The sequence below is a fragment of the Eulemur rufifrons genome, chromosome 3, assembly GCF_041146395.1.
Source record: "Eulemur rufifrons isolate Redbay chromosome 3, OSU_ERuf_1, whole genome shotgun sequence".
In the NCBI taxonomy this organism is placed as follows: Eukaryota; Metazoa; Chordata; class Mammalia; order Primates; family Lemuridae; genus Eulemur; species Eulemur rufifrons.
In genome coordinates this window covers 65,309,931-65,329,231 of record NC_090985.1, presented here as the reverse complement: position 1 = coordinate 65,329,231, position 19,301 = coordinate 65,309,931, and positions in this window count along the sequence as shown.

Below are 19,301 nucleotides of genomic sequence, written 5' to 3'. Positions count from 1 at the left end.
CTGTAAAGAATACAGAGACTTAGTAATGTCTCAAAAGAGGTAGATCAGAGGAAAATATTTATACTTCAGCAGTCCCCAACCTTTTTGGCACCAGGGACCGGTTTCATAGAAGACAATTTTTCCATGGGGTGGGGGCGGTGGGGTGGAGCTCAGGTGGTGATGAGAGCGATGGGGAGATGAGGAGTGGCTATAAATACACTTGAGCCATTCACCCACTGTGCGCCCCCACCCATCCCCAGTTCCTAAGTTTCATGGAAAATAATTTTTTCACAGGAGAGTTGGGAGGGGAGGTGGGGGCCCAAACAGGCCACCAACTGGTACCAGTCAACAACCTGGGGATTGGGGTCTGCAGACTTATAGGATTCTGGAGTCTGGTTTAAGGAGTCTTTCAAGGTAGAGAACTACTTGAGATAGGACAAAGTTTACAACAAAATAGAATTGGTGAATGCAGCAACACCCATGTCTTGAAGCAAGTGGTGAAAAATAGACTATTGTCTGATAAGTGAAGTGTTGCCTAGATAAGGACTCTATCATCCTGATAGAACTGTTTCCCCAGATGACCAAATGCTTTGCCCAGATAATTAATTTGCAAGAATTTCCAAAAGCAAACAGTAAAGTTATTTACTGGTTTACAGTTTTATCTTGTTGAGAAAGAATTTCCTAGAAATAACAGGTCATATTGATACAAGTTGGCTCAGTTCTCAGCTTCTCACCAGTTCTTAAATCACAAAACTCAGACTACAATGTATAACAAGACTTTATTGAATTTTTGTGGGATAGTGGAGATACAATGCAGAAAGCCCCCTTTTTTGCTGCTAATAACACTTACTCTTGGAGCTCACAGACCATAAAGCTAACTGCAAGTCACTGTTTCACCCCCAGAATAAAAGATAGAAAGAAGAGAATGCAAGGATGGAAACTGAAGGCTAATGGACAAGATAGTAGATTGGGGGTAACTAAAGGGAAATCATCGATTTTAGGGTGTCAATCCTGGGTTGTCCCAGTATTGGGTTGTTGATGGTTTTGTTATTGTTTTTTTCTGTTTGAAGTTCTTTGATAGCATCTCCAAAATGAAGTCTCAAGGTTCCTGTTCATTTACATGTAAAGCCATAACAGGGTGAAAGGGGATATTGAGATTGTCTCCCCTACTCAAGGTGCACTGATTTTAGAACTGTGATTGTAATTATGAGGCAATTTCCATACCTCCTTTCACTCTCAGCTTCGTGAAGCTACCTCAAAGCACTACCTTTTAAACTAGCCCACTGAAGCATCCCTATTGGCAGAGAGAAAACTTTATCCTAGTACTGCTAATATTACTAATTCAGGGAAAAGAGCCATGTTTAAACACAGGTTTCTGAAAATCACCCTCATCATCATTCAAATTTGAGAGACACATCTGTATGTTGATCAATTTATTTGTCATTACGCTAAAAGATTAAGATGTTGTTATTACAACTGCTGACATATTAATTGTCTGTCCCCTAAAACAAAGTTTGCAAGAATCTGATTATGGAAGGATTTCCCTTTAGTCCTTCTATGATTGAGGTTCAACATCAGCTTGTTTTTATTTGTTTTTATTTTTATTTCACTGTATCTCCCACTGCCATAAACACACACACACACACACACACACACACACAGGAGTCGGTCTAACTGAAAAGACAACTAAGTGAAACCTCCCCATGCAGCAGCCCAGAGAGGCATCCCCTTTCTCCCTGTTCCTCCCAGCACATCCTCAGGGGCACACAAAGAGGTGAGCGAGATGAGGATGAGGAAGACTTAGAGGGGAAAGGGAATCTCAGTCCTACTGCCTGGGGGGCCATGTACTCAGAGACCCTCAAAGGCCCTCCAAACCGTTAAATCAGACCCAGCCTCATGTTTCAGGGTGTAATGAAGGCTGCAGAAGTAATAGAAACATACTCACCTCTGTCAAAACTAATCTGTTAATAGGAAAGTTTGTGGCAAGCGTTGGGTAGCTCATCTCTGTGAGGAAACTGGTCTCCTATTTAGAGAAAATAGAGCTGTGATTCTTAAGCAGAGAGATGCCTATTGTGTGGGTAATTACAAGGAGGCCTGGCTGACCTGGCAATGAGGTAGTGTAGCTAAATACCTGAAGGCGAGGGGAGCGCTGAAATGAAAGCAAAGGCCCCATCTGTCAGGCTGTAATGATTGTGCTATTTGGAGGCAGAAAGGTTTGTCTGGAGCAGCTGGTTTCTCTCCAAGTGACCTTTTAGCATTTCTGCTTTTGCCGTCTGACAGATGTGTCAACTCAATAATTTCAAAAGCCCCTGAGTAAATAACCAATTGTGAGCAAGGATGACCCAAAGCGATGGCAAAATGGCTGCACGCGGCACATTATGGAGCATAATACCGAGCGGCGGAACCAGGGACATTATCAGAAGGAAAAAACATTTTAGTCTTTATTTTGGACTAAATGGCTTTCCCACCCACACACGAGTTGTTCTTGAAGCGGGGGAGAAAGGGGAAATGTGGCTGAGCGGCAGGCCCGTGCAGGGGCTCAGCCCTGGGAGCCCGCGTGGCTCCGCGGCCGCAGGTGGCGCAGCGCTGGGAAGGGTCCTGCGCTCGCCCGCGCGGCGGCCGGGAGGAGGGACGCGAGGCCGCTGCTAATGGCCTTTGTGAATGACTGCAGTCGGGCCAGGGCTGAGAGAGGTTAAAGTCTTGCCGAGTTTGCACCCATAAGGCAGGTGCAGCCGCGCTGCTTTTACCAGGGAACCAAGGGGACAGGGGCTCAGAGTCCCAGAGTCCAAAGCCACCAGCATCCTTGCGGCAGGGGCCCAGCTCTGGGAGGAAGCCTGCCTGTGACTTCTGCGGGGCAAACAAAGCCCCCTTGAATGGAAACCTGATTTATTCAGCATATTTACTGGGGGCGGGGGGGGGGGGCAGGCTTTTTAAACCCTTAATAGCTCCCCACTGGAAGCACCATCAAACTAAGGTGGTAAGAGCTCCGCCCAGCCACTGAGCACTCCAGGGCCCCTCCATCAGAGGAAGAGGCTTCTGGAATGGCATTTTCTGAATCATAGATGTCCAAATGCTCTTTCGATTATCCTGAGCTGAAAGTGTTAGGATTTTCTCCTTTTAACCCCATTTTTTAAATGAGTTACAATAAATTTACAGTAAACTGAATATTAACCTTCAAGGGCAAATCTTCCATACCTTGATGCCAGTCTTCCCAGAGACAAACCAGTATTAGGAGAGAGGTAGTGTAGCCACAAGGGAGTGTGGCATGCTGGAGCCAGCTCATAACAATTTGTGAGAGTCAATGTCAGATTTTCAGGAATTTTGCACACCGGTTTTTAAACTGTTAGTAGTTTTGAAATTGGTCATAGTGGTAGCATTAATATTTACACCATGGAAATCAGCAAACACTATAAATCAGGGCCTTTTGCCGCGCCCTCCCCCCCCCCCCCCACGTGCTGGTGGTTATGCATTTACCAGCACACCACTAACACAAATGAATCTGGACATTAGAATATTTCCATTTGGCCATGAGTTCTAGCTTCCTCTCTCCTTCACTAAATTTATATTGCAGAGTCTACACTTAATTAATGGCAAACCTGAGACTGATCAATGACATATTTGAAATTTGAAGAACATTTGAGAATGTTTAAGAATTATGATTTTTAAAAAAAGCATTGGCTATATTTTAAAGTAAAAATACCTCAAACTAATATGCAAAGGATTCCATGCTCAGGCCTTATTTTCATAACCTTAGTTTGATTGTTCCCCCAAATAAAACTACCAGTCAGTCCTGGCTGATCTGGTCCAATAACATGCCCAGAATATTCCATACTCATTCCTGACATCAAGCCCTTGCTCAGTTATGTGCTACCTGTCAGAACTGCATGTCCTTGTCCTACTGCCTACCTAGTCCCGTGCATTCTTCAAAGTCCCACTTTCCTCTCACAATTCTAGTCCATGATTTATTTCCTTTTTCCTAGCACTTCCATGGTATTTTTTGCTTCCACCTCTCACTTTGGCTCTTAACCATACAGTGCACTACCTTGCAGTTTTACTTTGATTGTTTCCATGTGCATGCCTTGCCTACTCAAATAGAGCATAACCTCCTGGTGAGCAAGGACTCTGTATCACAGAAGATAGTATATATCTTCATCGGCCCCTGGCACAACTCTATTTATAAACATAATAAGTGTTTAAGACGGTGGTTCTCAACTCTCTGAATATAGAATCTCTGAGGGGGTTTTAGTAGCTATTGCCACCCAGGCCTCAACACTCAGAGATTCTGACTGAGTTGGTTCTAAATACATTGTGTTATAAAAATTCCCAAATAGTTAGAAATCTACCTACTTCACTGCTACTCAATTCAGAATCTCTGGGTAAGTCTAACATGCAGCTATGGTTGAGAACCATGACTTAAAAATATATAGATGGATGGAAGGAAATACAACTAAATCATATGAAATAGACAATTGTTTTATTAGTACCTTTTTTTTTAACCAAGGTAGATTCACAGCTAGATGAAATACTCTACTATGGCCTTTAACACTCTGTATTTGACCATGAGCTCCTTAAAGACAGGGAATAAGTCATGTTTACAGCCACGTCCCCATCTATTGCAATGTCTGGTATCAAATAGGTCATGGATACCTGTAATGATCGCTGTTTTGTGTCTATCCATTAAAATTCCTCCTGCCCCACCAACTTGCTGGTAAAACCTTCCAGACCTCAGTTTATAGGAGATCAAAATAAAAATATTGTTGCTGTATTTTAAGAGATTGTGTTTTTAATAAGAAGACATGGGAATAGATGAGTCAATTTAAATATAATAAAAGAAATAAAGCAGAACATTCTCTTTCTGGTTTGCTTCCATTTCTCCTCCATGAAGAAGACTGATATTCAGACTACAAAGGACAGAACACAAATCTTAGTAGGGGAGATTGTAAGAGACTGTCTAACATCTTTAAAATGTGTTCAAGTCCAGATGCATTACATCTAAGACAATTAAAACAATTTGCAGCTGTTATTGCAGCTGCTCCTGTCCTGGGAAAAAAAATCAGAGGGAATGGGAAAATTGCCAGAAGATCAGAGCTAAGCAAATGCCTTAGATTTCAAAAGGGGGGATTTCATAATCTAAAGGCAGACGAGTTTGACTTTCATACTAGCAACATTCTAAAATTCTTAACTCAATTATTTGTATGCACTTAGTAGGGAGAGAGGCAGTCATCAAAGACCAGCATAAATTCACCAAAAATAATTCATGACAAATTATTTGGAAATAGAAAGAATATTACAGGCAAATTTCATTCAAACACCAGTCAGGATTGATTCAAAAAATAAATGTACTGAGTCTCTGCTATGTACTGTTTATCATAATAGGTTTTGGGGATAAAATGCCCTATAAGACAGTCATTGCCTTCAGGGGTATTTAAGTCTAGTGAAAGTAATAGAAAAGAACACAAGGTCACTCTTCATGGGGTTCAACATGAGTGTAAGGGGAGAAAGGTGAAAGGAAACTCTTAGAAGAGGGGTGAACATTCCAGACAGAGAAAAGGGAAGTAATATGGAGATACCTCAAAGAGCTACAAGTAGAACTACCATTTGATCCAGCAATCCCACTACTGGGCATCTACACAAAGGAAAAAAAGACATTCCATAAAAAAGACATCTGGACTAGAATGTTTATAGCAGCACAATTCACAAGTGCAAAGATGTGGAAACAACCCAAGTGGAAACAGCCCATCAATACATGAGTGGATTAAGAAAATGTGGTATATGTATACCATGGAGTACTACTCAGCCATAAAAAACAATGATGAACTGGCACCTCTTATATCATCCTGGATAGAGCTGGAGCCCATTCTACTAAGTGAAGTATTACAAGAATGGACAAACAAGTACCACATGTACTCACCATCAAATTGGTACAAATTGATCAACACTTATGTGCACATATGGAAATAACATTCATTGGGTATCAGGCAGGTGGGAGGGGGGAGAAGGGGATGGGTGTATTTACACCTAACGGGTGTGGTGCACACTATGTGGGGGATGGGCATGCTTGTAGCTCTGACTCAGGTGGTGCAAAGGCAATATGTGTAACCTAAATGTTTGTACCCCCATAATATTCTGAAATTTTTTTAAAAAATGAAGAAAAAGAAAATAGGAAAAAAAAGAAAACAGGAGGTGAAAGACTTCAGGCTGACAGAGAGTGAGGTGGCTTAGGAAGCCGCAGGTAGTTCAGGAAGACTGAAGGATAGAGTTCAAAGTGGAGAGTGAGGAATGAGGAGAGAAAGGTAGGAGAAACAGGAAAGAGTCAGATCTGAAAGCTATGTTAAGGAGTTGGACTTTATTCTGAGAGTACTGGAGAACTTTTGAAGTATTTTGAAGTATTTTAAGCCACAAAATGCACATTGATTTCACCAAGTCATTCGATAGTCTCTTATGATATTATTGTGATGGAGAACTATGAACTGAGTAGCAATGAAGTAGGTCAGTTTGTAACTATTTGGAAAATTGTCCCATAAAATGTCAATGCATAAAATTGATAGCAAGTAGAAAGAGCTCTGTTGGCATTTTTCTGGGCCCTTTGCTTGATTCTATTTTACTCAATGTATTTATCAAGAACTGGGGCAGTCTTTTTACAGGCCACAAAAAGCTGGGAGGAAGGCAAATGTATTATTGTTCAGCATTATCAAGATTCAGAAAGCTCTCAACAGGCTGGGGTGAAGGGCCTAAGCCAGCAAGATAAAATTTGAACCTGCATTTATGCTTGAAAAATAATCTATTATAGGAGAATAAAATGGAGAATCCCCACTTTGTAGCAACTCACATGAAATAATACATTCAAAGGTCAAAATACTGTTATGTAAGGGAGTCATGTGACCCCCTTACTAGGTGGAAAAAAACAGACTGTGTTGGTGATATTATTGTGTTTGGTTCAAGGTGGCAATGACTCCACTAAACCCCACCAGCTCACATTTGGAGAACTGTATCCAGTTCTAAGTTCAGATATCCAATGTCAAGGTATTTGAAGACTTACAAGTTACATAATATTTTTTAAAATGTTAAAAAGATATAACTGAAAAAGGATAGAGGCCTTTAATTTTAAAAAGAGTGACTCCAGGGGATTGAAATAGGACCACCAAGTGAAAGCTCTAAATAAGAAAGAAATTTTTAGAAAAAATAATTTTCAGGATTGGGGGAATTGACTATAGGGTGTTAGATGGCAGTGAATTAAGAATTTGTGAATTACATGCAGCTTGTGAACTTCCTACCACTGGAGATGCCTGCACCATCTCTCAGAGATGTTCACTAAAGATGAGCATGTCTAGTATTGACACAAGATACTGGAAACATTCATCCAATTTGTTGGGCATATTATAAATGAAATTTTTACACTGGAAGAGAGGTCTGGCTTTTCCCACTCTGAGATTCTATTACAAAATTCATCACAACCACACCTGCCTCTATGTCACTGAAGGACTAAAGGAGAATGAATTCACTACTCAATTTTGCCACTTTAGATTCATCCTGGCCTTCTTTAATTCAGAATTTATCCTACAGTTTCAGGAATTGATTCTTCCTTTTATTGGCCATTTTTTATAAAGGATTCCAAACATCTCTTCATCACTTTTTCTTTTCTTAAAACATCTGGCACCTCCATTATGACAGATGCTGTAACATAAATAACCAAAGATATCAAAGCTTTTTGGATGAGTTTCCCCTAAGGAATTCTGATATAGGACACAGTAATTCCTTTTTGTTCATATTCCTAGTCACAGACCATGAGTGGCCTTCTCTTCACATGACCATGCCACTGTATCATAAGCATTCAAGAAACAAGTCTAAAGTGGCTTTCCATTCACCTCTGACCTCTCACATGGAGGGCAAGTTCAAATCCAGCCACTGGCATCCTTCATACATTTGCCACAGCCACCCCCTTCCCACAGCCCCAGCCCCACTACTCCAAAGCATACTCTTGCCACTTCTACAGCCTATCACCTTCAAAGTGCTTGTTGTTTGGGAACTGTTACTTTTGGCTCTGAGGACGCCTTTGGGATTCCATTGTGCTACAGACTACAGTCTTCAACCACTAGCCTCTTACCCTCCTCCTTCTGTTTCCTTGCTTGCACTCCATGTTCTCCCAAGAAAGTTTACTGAATAATGCTGTATCTAGTCTACCCACAGCTGTGTTCTGTCAAATTGTAGTGTTTTTATAAAATCCCCAAATTGGTCCCAACTCAGATCACAACAGACTTTTCTTTCCATCATTACAACACTCTTAAACTCTTCTTTCTCTTTGAAATCCTAATTTACAACTCCCCCGACACACACACATGTAATACAGCAACTCCATTGAAGGAAAACTGGTTTCTTCAAAAAGAAAATAGTGTTTGTTCCTTCTATTTGCTCTTTCCCTATTTACTCCTCAATCCATTTGCAATCTGTGTTTCTGCCATGACTGGTCCACTAAAGTGGCTCTCACAATAGTCAGTAATATCCTACTGGTTGACAAATACAATGGACTGTTCCAGTTCAATTATTACTTTATCTCCCTGCAGCATTTGTCATTGTTGACTGTTCTCTTCCTTTTGAAATTCTCTTCTGCCTTAAGCTTCAAGATTTTCCTCATGACTGACTGATTCTTCTTTTTGAGTTTCCTTGTCTCTCTCCACCAGCCATTTAAAAATTGATCTTTACCAAGATTTGACTCTCAGAGCTTTACTTAACTCACTCCTCAAGCTCTCCCTTGAGTAATCTCATCCACACACAAACTTCAACTAACACAGAGGATGACGTGTGACCTCTAGGCTCACATTTGTGCTTGCATATGCTAGAAAGCTTATAACTTAAAACTGACCAAAACTCACTTCATCAGTTTCCCTGACCTCAACCCCTCAAAAACATTGAAGAGAAAAATCCTTTTATAAACCTGAATTATCTGATTTTTTATTTAGTTTCACCTTTCTTCTCCCAGTTTGATTCTGACAATTAATGAGATGCAAAAAAATAGAATATTATGTACACACTTAGAGAGACTAGAAACTCTGTTCTAAAAAAGTGATCAAAAATCAGGCTAGTAAAAAAAAATAAATAAATAAAAAAATAAAAAAAAAATCAGGCTAGTGCGAGTTTTTATTAGAATTCTGACTATATTTTAAAAATGAAATTAGAAAGGTAGCTATAATCATGTGCAGTTGCCAATCCATAATTATACTTTTTCAACAGCAAAAACTCAGACTCTGGATTGGAACAGACACACAAACCTCTGGAAATTCCGATGTTCTGTTTGGGAAGGGATTTTGTGAACAGGTTTTACACTCTGGAGCTCACTAAATTCTCCCTTCTGTCTTGGCAGTCTACATGACAAAACAATGTAAGCTGCTATGTTTCAAGAAAAAAGAATCTTTAAATTTGTCCTATTGCTTTTTCTGTAAACACAGGTGAATTTGTCATTTGAGATACTCTTCTTCCTTTGATGAGTGAGGCTAAAAGTCTTCACTCACAAGGTCAGAGTCTTTTCTCTGCTGTGAATCCTCAGATGCAGGCTGCCGCCACCGAAATGAAGTCATAAAACGGAAATCCCAAACCAAGACTCCATAAGCCAAAGTATCATGCACCCCAGCATATGTACAGGGTACAAACCTATTATTTCACACCTGGTGCTATGTCAGTGGAGATTCTAGAAGCACAGAATTAAACAGTTATTTTGACAAAGCATTATTATTTGTTGGCATTCAGTACATTTGCTTGAAATTCTAACAACTTCCCTGTATTGAATATCCGCCCACCTAATATTTTTTCTTTATATGAAATCTTATAATAGCAAATCTGTAATTACATTTCCTATTTTCATTTTTTTCCCCAGGAACACTGTTGGCTTCTACTGTATAAGAACTATAGTGCATCTATCTCCATTAGCATTGTCACACGGGTTTTATAAAATCATATTACAAAATGTGGGTCAGTGATCACTGAGTCATGTAATTTATCAAGACAATACCCAGATGCACTGTTTGACATTCGTTTTGCAGGGATGCAATCTACTGGTATAAACAACTCTGCAATGCCTACCATTCTTCAGAAGCAAAGGCCATTTACGACTAGGGGGAAAAGTCAATATCCTGAGTTCCACTCACTATCAAATATTTAATGTCCCAATGTTTTATAAGATCATATATCACTGAAAACTGACAGGACACTTTCATTTGATAATACATCATCTCTTCAGCTTGACCCTCTAATCGTGTCTCCAAATTCAGACTTTTAAAGCCAAAAAGGACTTTGTCTCTTAGCCCAGCTCCCTGATTTTACTAAGAGGATGCTGAAGTCCATAGTACAAGTGTAATACTGAAGTACAAGTAACTTGTCCAGCAGTTGGTGATAAAATCTAGCTCTAAAGTTTCCCTGGTCACAAATGCAGTAAGCACGATGTTCAGCTCTTTTCAAATTTTGCATATTTCATTATGTTTCTCTATATCCTTCAACACATTTTTAGGAGAGAATTAATTCTCTAATGTCCACATTACATTTAATTAAATCACCATGTTTGAGTACCTGCTCTGTACTAGGCATTAAAACAGGTATTGGAAATAATAGAGGTGCTTCTCCCTCTAGGTACCAGCAAAGCAGGACTTTTAAGAGAGATGGGAGATAAGATACAAATGCTCCGCTATCACCTCTCGACAGTTTCTTCTTGGTCTCATTCACTGGCATCTCTTCCTCTGCTGCCCTTAAAATTTGCTTCTCTCCTTGCCCATTTTTTCTTATGACACTTGTGGATTATGTTGCAATTACCTCAAATATGCCCTTTTTTCACTCGTCTGTTTTCCTTTCATTCATTTCTCTCTGCCTTTCACCCTTCTCCAAATGGAGAGATTTTCCTCATGATTTTCTTGCTCACAAGATCTTGGCTGTGAACTACCCTGATTATGCCAAAGTGCACGTCTCCTGAGTCCTGGTCCTCTGTCACCAGGTGTCTACTACATCTCCATTGAGTGTCTCACAGGGTCCTTAAGTTCAGTACATCCCTAAGTGAACATATCACCTACAACCCCTCATTGGGGTCCTTCCTGGAAGTAACAGTCATAACTCCATTATGCAAGCACCCTATTTAACCTGTCAATTAAAGCGTCTGTCTCTCCTACTACAGTGTTAAACACCTTGGAGGCAGGTTCCATGTCTTTTCATCTAGGTAGCCTCAGCATTCACAACTTTTCTTGGGACCTAGTGGGTATACAATAAATATGATAAAACAAATAAATAAAACCACTGCCTATGTGTCACCCAAACCAAAATCCTGAGTAGTCTTAGAAGAACATTCTATATCCAATTACCTAATAAGTCCTATACATTTTATTCTCTGAAATCTCTCCAAAACCATAACTTTCTCTTTAGCAAAACACTGCCCTGGTTTTAAGTTCAATTATGTCTCAGTGAGGCTATTGTCATATACCCTAAATGTTCTTGCTGCTTCCAGTGTAACCCTTTCCCACTCAATCTTACATATAGAATATTACCAAAACCCAATCCATAATCTACTTCTTCTTTGCTTAAAATCTTCCTGTGCCCCCATTGCTCAGGGGAAGGAGTATAATGTATAACACCGGTCTCGATCTTGCTCCTGCCCACTCATTCATCTCTTGCTCTTTCCCAGCCTTGCAACTCACAGTCTATCCACACTACACTTCTCACATTTCCCTTTGTAAGTGCCACTCCCTTGCCCAGAATGCTCTTATCCCAGCTTCCCCTGACAAACTTCTACTTCAGTGTTCAGCTAAAAGTTTATCTTTTGATTTCCCCCAAGCATATTTCAAAGCTCCTTCTTGACAGTCCCAATTGTGCCTTGCATACTTCCATTACAGCAATTGTGACATTGAAATTCCTGTGTGGACAGCTTTCTTCTTGCCGGACGATGAGTTACTTCAGGGTAGGGACTGAGTCTTTTCTGCTTTGTATTCTCAGTGCTTAACAAAGCTTCTGACACACAGAATGTGTTCAGTAAATAATAATGATTATCGTGTAACAATTCACACAGCCTATACAGAGCCCTGAAGTCTTTAAATTTCCCCATGTATGTTTTATCTTTTTTTCAAGGTTCTACAACTGTCAGTCCCCAAGTATGTTTTAAATCAAGACTTCACTTTATGTTGTTTTGTCCACTTTAGTGTTGTTACTAAAGGCGATTTATGCCTCAAAGATGTATTGTAGACTGAACAAATAGTGGGCAGAGGAAATGGTCAAAAGACAGGGCCGTGGTACACACTCAGTTCTACCTCCCCATTTGGAGAAGGGTGAGAAGTGGAGAGACATAGAATGAAAGGAAAACAGAAGAGTGAGAAAAAGGTATATTTGAGTTAATGCCAATATAATCCACTCCTTCTCGTCTCTCCCATGGTGACCTTCATCATCTGTATGGTCTCTTTAATATCCTCTAACTTGTGTCCTTTCCTACAGCTGCCACAGATAAACCAAATCTGTGGATAATCTCCAAAACTTCTTTTTAACAAACAGTTTCAATGTCTTGCTCTCCAAGTTATAAGAGGTGACTAATAGGGAGCCTGAAAAAACCCTTAGAACTTGGTCTCTGCTATTCTTCCCTGACCCATCACCTTCAGGCATGAGTTCCAGCCGGCAATGAAACTTCAACAACCTATGTCCTCAGACTTTGACCCATGAAGGGAGGTGCTGGTGGGATACAAATGTTAAAGTTTTGCATCTCAAAATTACTTTTACAAAACGAGGTCTACATTGATGCTGCCATGATAAAAACAATGGGCATGTTTTGAGTACTGAGAGACACACACAGCAATATTGTACACGGTAAAAATCCTTCATGAGTCACAAACAAGCTGTAGGGCTGATACTTTTAAAAGCCAACAGTGTAAATATGATGTGGTCCAATTTCAAGCCGAAGAATGTAAATCACTTTCCAAGGTACTTTTTGTGTCCTGCATGGAGACATAGAGGATTTGTGCAGACAAATTGGAGGCGCAATGCAGTGGTCTGGACAAGACGTGTGTACTCTGCATCTGCCACCTGGTAAGATGAGTTTCCCAGGCTGACACCCCTGCTCTGATCCTCTTTAAAAAGTGGCATGCAAATAATCTAAGGTGGACTTCAACAAATACTACAGTCGGCCACAACAGTGAATGTTTAACCAAGTTCTCAACTAGATAATTCATTTGCCTATCTCCTCTGAGGACTTTACTAAAGATGTTTTCCCTTTGTGCTGAAAATTGTGTCATGTCAAAAGCTGGAGAGACTCCCCAGCTCTAATTCCTAGACGGCATCAGCTAGAACTCAAACCACTAAACAAGAGATTTCATTAAGGCATTGTTGATTATATTCATTGGACTGTTTTTCTCTTGAACACAAATTAAGACCACAGGGGAAAGGGCAGTTCTGTTTCCTGTTGCTTTCTCTTCATCAGATGCAGGGAAAGGGAAATAATTAACTTAGAAGGCAAATGAAGAAAACAACAAGCAGTTATTCTTGTAGTCCTCCAGGCAAATGTAGACCCTTCAAGAAATGCATTCAATGGCTTTCGGATAGCGCCAAACAACTGGCTGCATCCCCAGAGACCCAGGCAAGCATGGCTCTCAACCTGCACACCTTCGCATCCCTCTCACTGAGATATGGATGTCTCCGGGGAGAAGCTGCTGGGTGTGAGTGAGGTTTGTGCTCCTTCCTCAGGTGTGTCACTACTCCTCTCCTGAGACTGTCCTGCTTTGGCCACATCTGCCTTAGAGCACTGCTCAGCCCTCTTTGTTACTAAGGCATCAGTTTGGAGTATTGTTCTGACACACAAACACAAGCTCAATGTATTTGAATATTTAGAAAAATACCTTAGCCTGGCAGGTGGAGAGATGTGCCCAAACACGAATGAGCTTTACAGACCAAAGCTGTCATCAAAACCCCCAAAACTATAATGTTAGGGCCTGCCTCAGTTGTTAATGTCTGAAAGTACATCGAAATAAAAAGAAAGAAAGAAAAATCAATATACTTTCTTGTTATGGTCTTTGGAACAGCAGTCAGGGAAGTAAAGAACATTCAGTATGGATGGAGGTAGTCTTCAGATCTTATAGACACCTGATATTAAAGACAAAGTCATGAAATAAAAGCAATAATGGCTTGAAGATTGTTTTTGAGGAATAAAGCTAAAGCACTTTCTCAACATTCAACAAACATACAAAAAGTACTGTTTATATATAGATGCATCCAGACTGCATGTAAGCACAATGCTGGACCCTCCGCAATACACTGGTGAACAAGCAGCTCTGGTAGCAAAGACAGATAATAAAACAAGCAAATAGAGAATGACAAAAGTTATGATAGAAAAAAATGTGGAGTGCTGTGGCATCAGGAGGCCTAAATTAAGTATAAAAGATCTTTCTGAAAAAGTGATAAGATCTAAAGAATTTTAACTAAAGCTTCCTGTGAGAGCTGTATTTTGTCTTGTTTGTTTGTTTTTCAGCATATTATGGGGGTACAAAAGTTTAGGCCCTTTCCCCCCGCCCCAAATCAGAGCTTCAAGCGTGTCCATCCCCTAGACAGTGCACATCACACTCATTATGTATGTATACACCTGTCCCCTACCCCACCCACATCTGCCCGACACCTGATTAATGTTATTCCTAAATGTGGAGAGCTGCATTTTGAAGTTTTAGTATGGACAGCTGGATAAATTTATGTCTTCAACAGGAAAAAATTTAATATTTTTCAGAGATGAAAAAGAAATTCAAGCAGAGACCACACAGTTTTCGGGGAGAGAGGGTCAGTGTCCACCCAGTCAATGTTAACACTGCACAGCAACCCTTCTCCTCATACCCATGCAATGGCACCCCAGCCACCACTAGGCAGCAGCCTCCCAAGAGTCTCAATCTCTCTCTCTCCCTCTCTCTCTCTCTCTCTCTCTCTCCCTCTCTCTCTCTCTGTCTCACACACACACACACACACACATACAAATTAAAATTAGTCACTGCCATAAAATGACTGGGGACACTGGTCACATGCATGCTGCCAAAAGAGCTACACTTCCCAATTCTCCACAAATACTGGGGCTACTTCAACTACCATCTCTCTATCTTCCTGCCTCAGATAAAGGTCAGAACCTAATAGGTACAAATATAAAGGTGGAGTTGCTGGCATTGTTTTGGGAGCTGCCACTGCCTAGGGGGAGTTGGCAACACAGAAAGTATTGGTCCCAATACTAAAGCAGAAGACATTCAACTGTGGCCCTTTCTGCTCACATTTTCATGCAAACCCCACTCTTTAGCATTTGTTTTGCCACCTGCACAAAGGACTTGGATTTCAGGCCAGATTTGATGAGTACATATGAAACTTGAAGGCTAAACTCTCATATATATTGCAATATCAGTTTTCTCATATTAGTAGAAGCAAAATACTAAATTGTGTGTATTAGATAAGGTTATAATAGGAAAGCTATTAATTATCCAGAAAATTTCTTTTTGATAATTGTTGTTTCATGGGCCCTCTCATGGGCCCATGTTTTTTCATGGGAAAAAAAATCACTGAATAGGAGAAGGATAAAATTATTAAGGTTAGCAGATATAAAATAACTTAAATGTGAAAGAACACAGGTCAGTGAGACTTTATGAAAAAGACATGAACTAGGGAGAAGCTGCAGGCAGAACTGTGGAGAATGTTTCATTCTTGTGACCACAAAATGAAGGTCAATGTCAGTGTTCAAGTTTGATCAAGTGAAGGAGAAGCTCCAATAAGACCTGGACACCCCCTGCCCTACTAAAGGGTGCCTCAGAAAGCAGGATCCTGCCTCCAGGCTGGTGACATTATTATAACGAAAAAAATTATAAACATTTGAAATAAATAGTAATTATAGCCAAAGTAACACAGATTTTGGTTTTCTCCATATTAAGGGAAGTTCTAAGGAGAAACTTTGGAAGGAATTTTGTGATAAACAAAGAATGAGATCGATAAGGAAAAGGATTGGAATTCCTTATTCCAGAGCTTCTGAGCTAGGTCAGCGTAGATTATAAATCACATAGTTTCATGTGCTTGAATTCCCGCCTACTGTCCTACCAACAGTATTGCTGCTAGGAAGGAGTCTTCAAAGAGTGGAGGGTGGCAGAAAACTCAATTTCCTGGTACCTTGTAAACCCTGGGTTAGGATGGCGGCAATCATGGCAGCCTGCCAAGTGACCAGTTCTCCTTGCTCTTATGTCAATAGCTACTGCTGTAATGGCAGCTTTCTTTTATTGAGAATTCACTAAGTGCCAGAAAGGAGACAAGTTTTATTGTGTTTATTTTCAGATGAGGAAAGTGAAATTAAGCAGCTTGACCAAATCTACCCTAAACAGTGGACTGTAGGAGCAGCATTAAGACCCACACCTGTTACCACAAAGCTCATGTTCTCATACTCTGTACTACTGGCATCTATTAATATATTCATACATCCATTAATGTTGCTGCCTTAATTCCCTTATATCTTAGAAGACCTAGACTACTGATTACCAAAGTGTGGAGCAAGACAATCCACTGTTTGGAGAAAATAAAGTAGTAGAACTGCTTTAGAAAATATTAGAACATCTTTTTCCATTCATTTTCAATCAAAAAAATAAGAAATTGTTATTCTAATATTTAATATACAGGTTAATTGCAGTATTGTTTCGCCAGTATTTAATATACAGGTTGAGCCAGGTGCATGAGTCAGTCTGGTCGCTGGGCACTTGAATACAGTGTGTTTGCATCCTGGAGGAAGGAAAGGTTCGCTCACTTGAGCAGTTTACAGTGGAGCCCCAACCTTGTCCTTTGACTTTGATACATTGCAGCATGCTGCAGTTTACTGTACCTAGGTAGCATATAGGTGATGTTTTAACAATGAATTAAAAGTAAATTCTTTAAAAAAAAAATAAAGGTGCTTAGGAAAGAACATTTTGAAAATGGTTCTTTAAAAATGTTTTCATAGTTGTTTGATTTCTGTTGCCATAGACATCAGTTGTGTGTCTGTCAATCACCTTTCTAGTGTCACTTCAACTCTCTCTGGCCCACCTCTCCTGTGCAGCCCCTGTGTGGTACATGGGCCCTAATCTCCTGCAAGCAGATGAAAGCTGACACCTCCCTGCCTCACACCTGCATGGGATGTCCCTTTCTTGCCTTCCACCCCAGGTCTTTCCTGTTGACTTGGAGGGTAAAAGCCTATAGGACCACCCCCCAACCCCCGCGTATCCATACAAGTGCAACCCAAAAGTGGAGTGAAGTTTTGAATAATGGAGGACAGGAGCTAGAGAATATTCCTTTCCCCAGAGGGACTGTCCTGAGAAACAGTCATCCCTGGCCTGTAGGGAAGGCTCTCTCTCAATAGCCAACGATCAGCCATGCTCCACGGGAGACGGTGGCCAGCTTCCTAGTATGTCCTCAGCAGGCTCTCCCTCCTATTCCCTGGAATTGAACACTTCTAAATAAAACTCAGGTTCTGCGTTCTGGGGAAACCAGGCTAAGGTGGGATGTTTCCTCTAAATCTTTATCTGTACCAAAAAAGAAAAACAAAGTGGAAACAGTACTCTAACCTATGTCAACATCCTCAAAATAACACATTAGTTGGTTTTAATCTCACCTATTAAAGTGTAAAACTGTATCCCCTTTCAAAGAGTTTGCAGGGGCAACTGATAAAATCAGGAATAATGGGAATTTTAAACAATAACAATTTAAAACCACTTTGTATAAAGGTGGATGATTGACACACACAGATCATAATTAAGGGTAGATAATGACACACTTCTTCCATAAGGATCCAAATATCTTTGTGAGGTATTTTTTTCAACTAAGAACTTAGAAACAGATCTTTGAATAGCTGAATCACACAGTGTGGGCCATGATTCAAAACAAAAAATAACAAAGAATATTCAATCACATTAATGACAGCAAAAATTTTTGTGATGTTAATAAAACTGGAAGATGTATTTTTAAAACACTTCATCTTTAGCTCATCATTTTATGCCCTATTTTATGCCTATATTATAATGTATACACTATTATTGCATTAATTTATATGTATCATTTTAAATCAGTAAATAAACATACATTGGGATAAGTGTTCAAAATTATTTTATTAATGGGATGTGTATGTTCAAAAGATATTTAAAGCCCACGACATGGACTGCCTGGATTTGATTCCTAATTCTGTCCCTTACTACCTGTGCATCCTTGGGAAAGTTACTTAATCTCTCTGAATTTGTCATTTCTAAAATGGGAATGATAATATTAATAGTCACTTTGTAAGATCGCTTTGAGGACTGTAGATGAGAGGCTGAAAAATGTACCTAGCACATAGCTAGTAACACACAAATGTTGGTTATTTTTATTAAAACGATGTTAATGCAAGTGCAATATATTCTTTATCTGCTTGGCAGAAGGGTCATGAACCAAAGAAGGCAAAATACCAAACACAGGGTGCTTTCAAAGGCCCTAGCAGGCATCCCTGAGCCTTTCAGTTTAGGAAGTGTTCAGGTTTGAAAGAATTTTAGAAATCTAGTCGAATTTGTCTTACAAATAAGGAAACTGAGGCTCAGAGAGGTGTATTCATTTTCCAGGGATAATACAGCTTATGAATCCAAGCCAGGATTTGACTGGAGACCTGTCAGGCAGAGGCCCAGCTCCCCCCAGCATATCACACCGCATTCCCTTGACTCCACAGACACACAAAGGCCCTCAGCCAATAGACGAGGCCTCACTTTGCTGCAGTCAAGGACTTCTCTGCCAGCACTTTTCCTTCTCTGAAGTCTGCAAATCACAAGTCGTGAGAAAAATGACATTAGTGCCTTCTCACAGTAATTTAGGGATGACAGCTCTGAAGAATTCCAGTGAGCATTCAAATATGGTACCAGCCCCAGCCAACTGCAATTCAAGTAGCTGGTCTGTGAGTAGAATCTGAGCACATTTTCTTCCAAGAGCATTATACTGAATGAGGCCATGGTAAATTTGCAACCACCAACACTCCCTAATTCCCTATCTGCTTTGTTCTTCCTCCGGACCAGTTATCAATAACTAACATGCTGTATAGGTTACTTATTGATCTTGCTTATGATTGTCTGCTCCACTATAGTGCAAGCTCCATGAGGACAGGGATTTCTGGCTGTTTTGTTCACTGCTGTATCCCGGTGCAAATATTTGTTGAGTGAATGAATATGATCTTTTGAGTCATTTCTGCTACCTTTGCTGTTAACCTTTGGCTTCTATGGATATACAGAGTTACTAATTTCCTAAATTAAATTTTACACAAGCCTCCTAGGTACCTGCTCACACAGAATTGGTTCCTTTAAAAATACCAACTTCCAATGCTT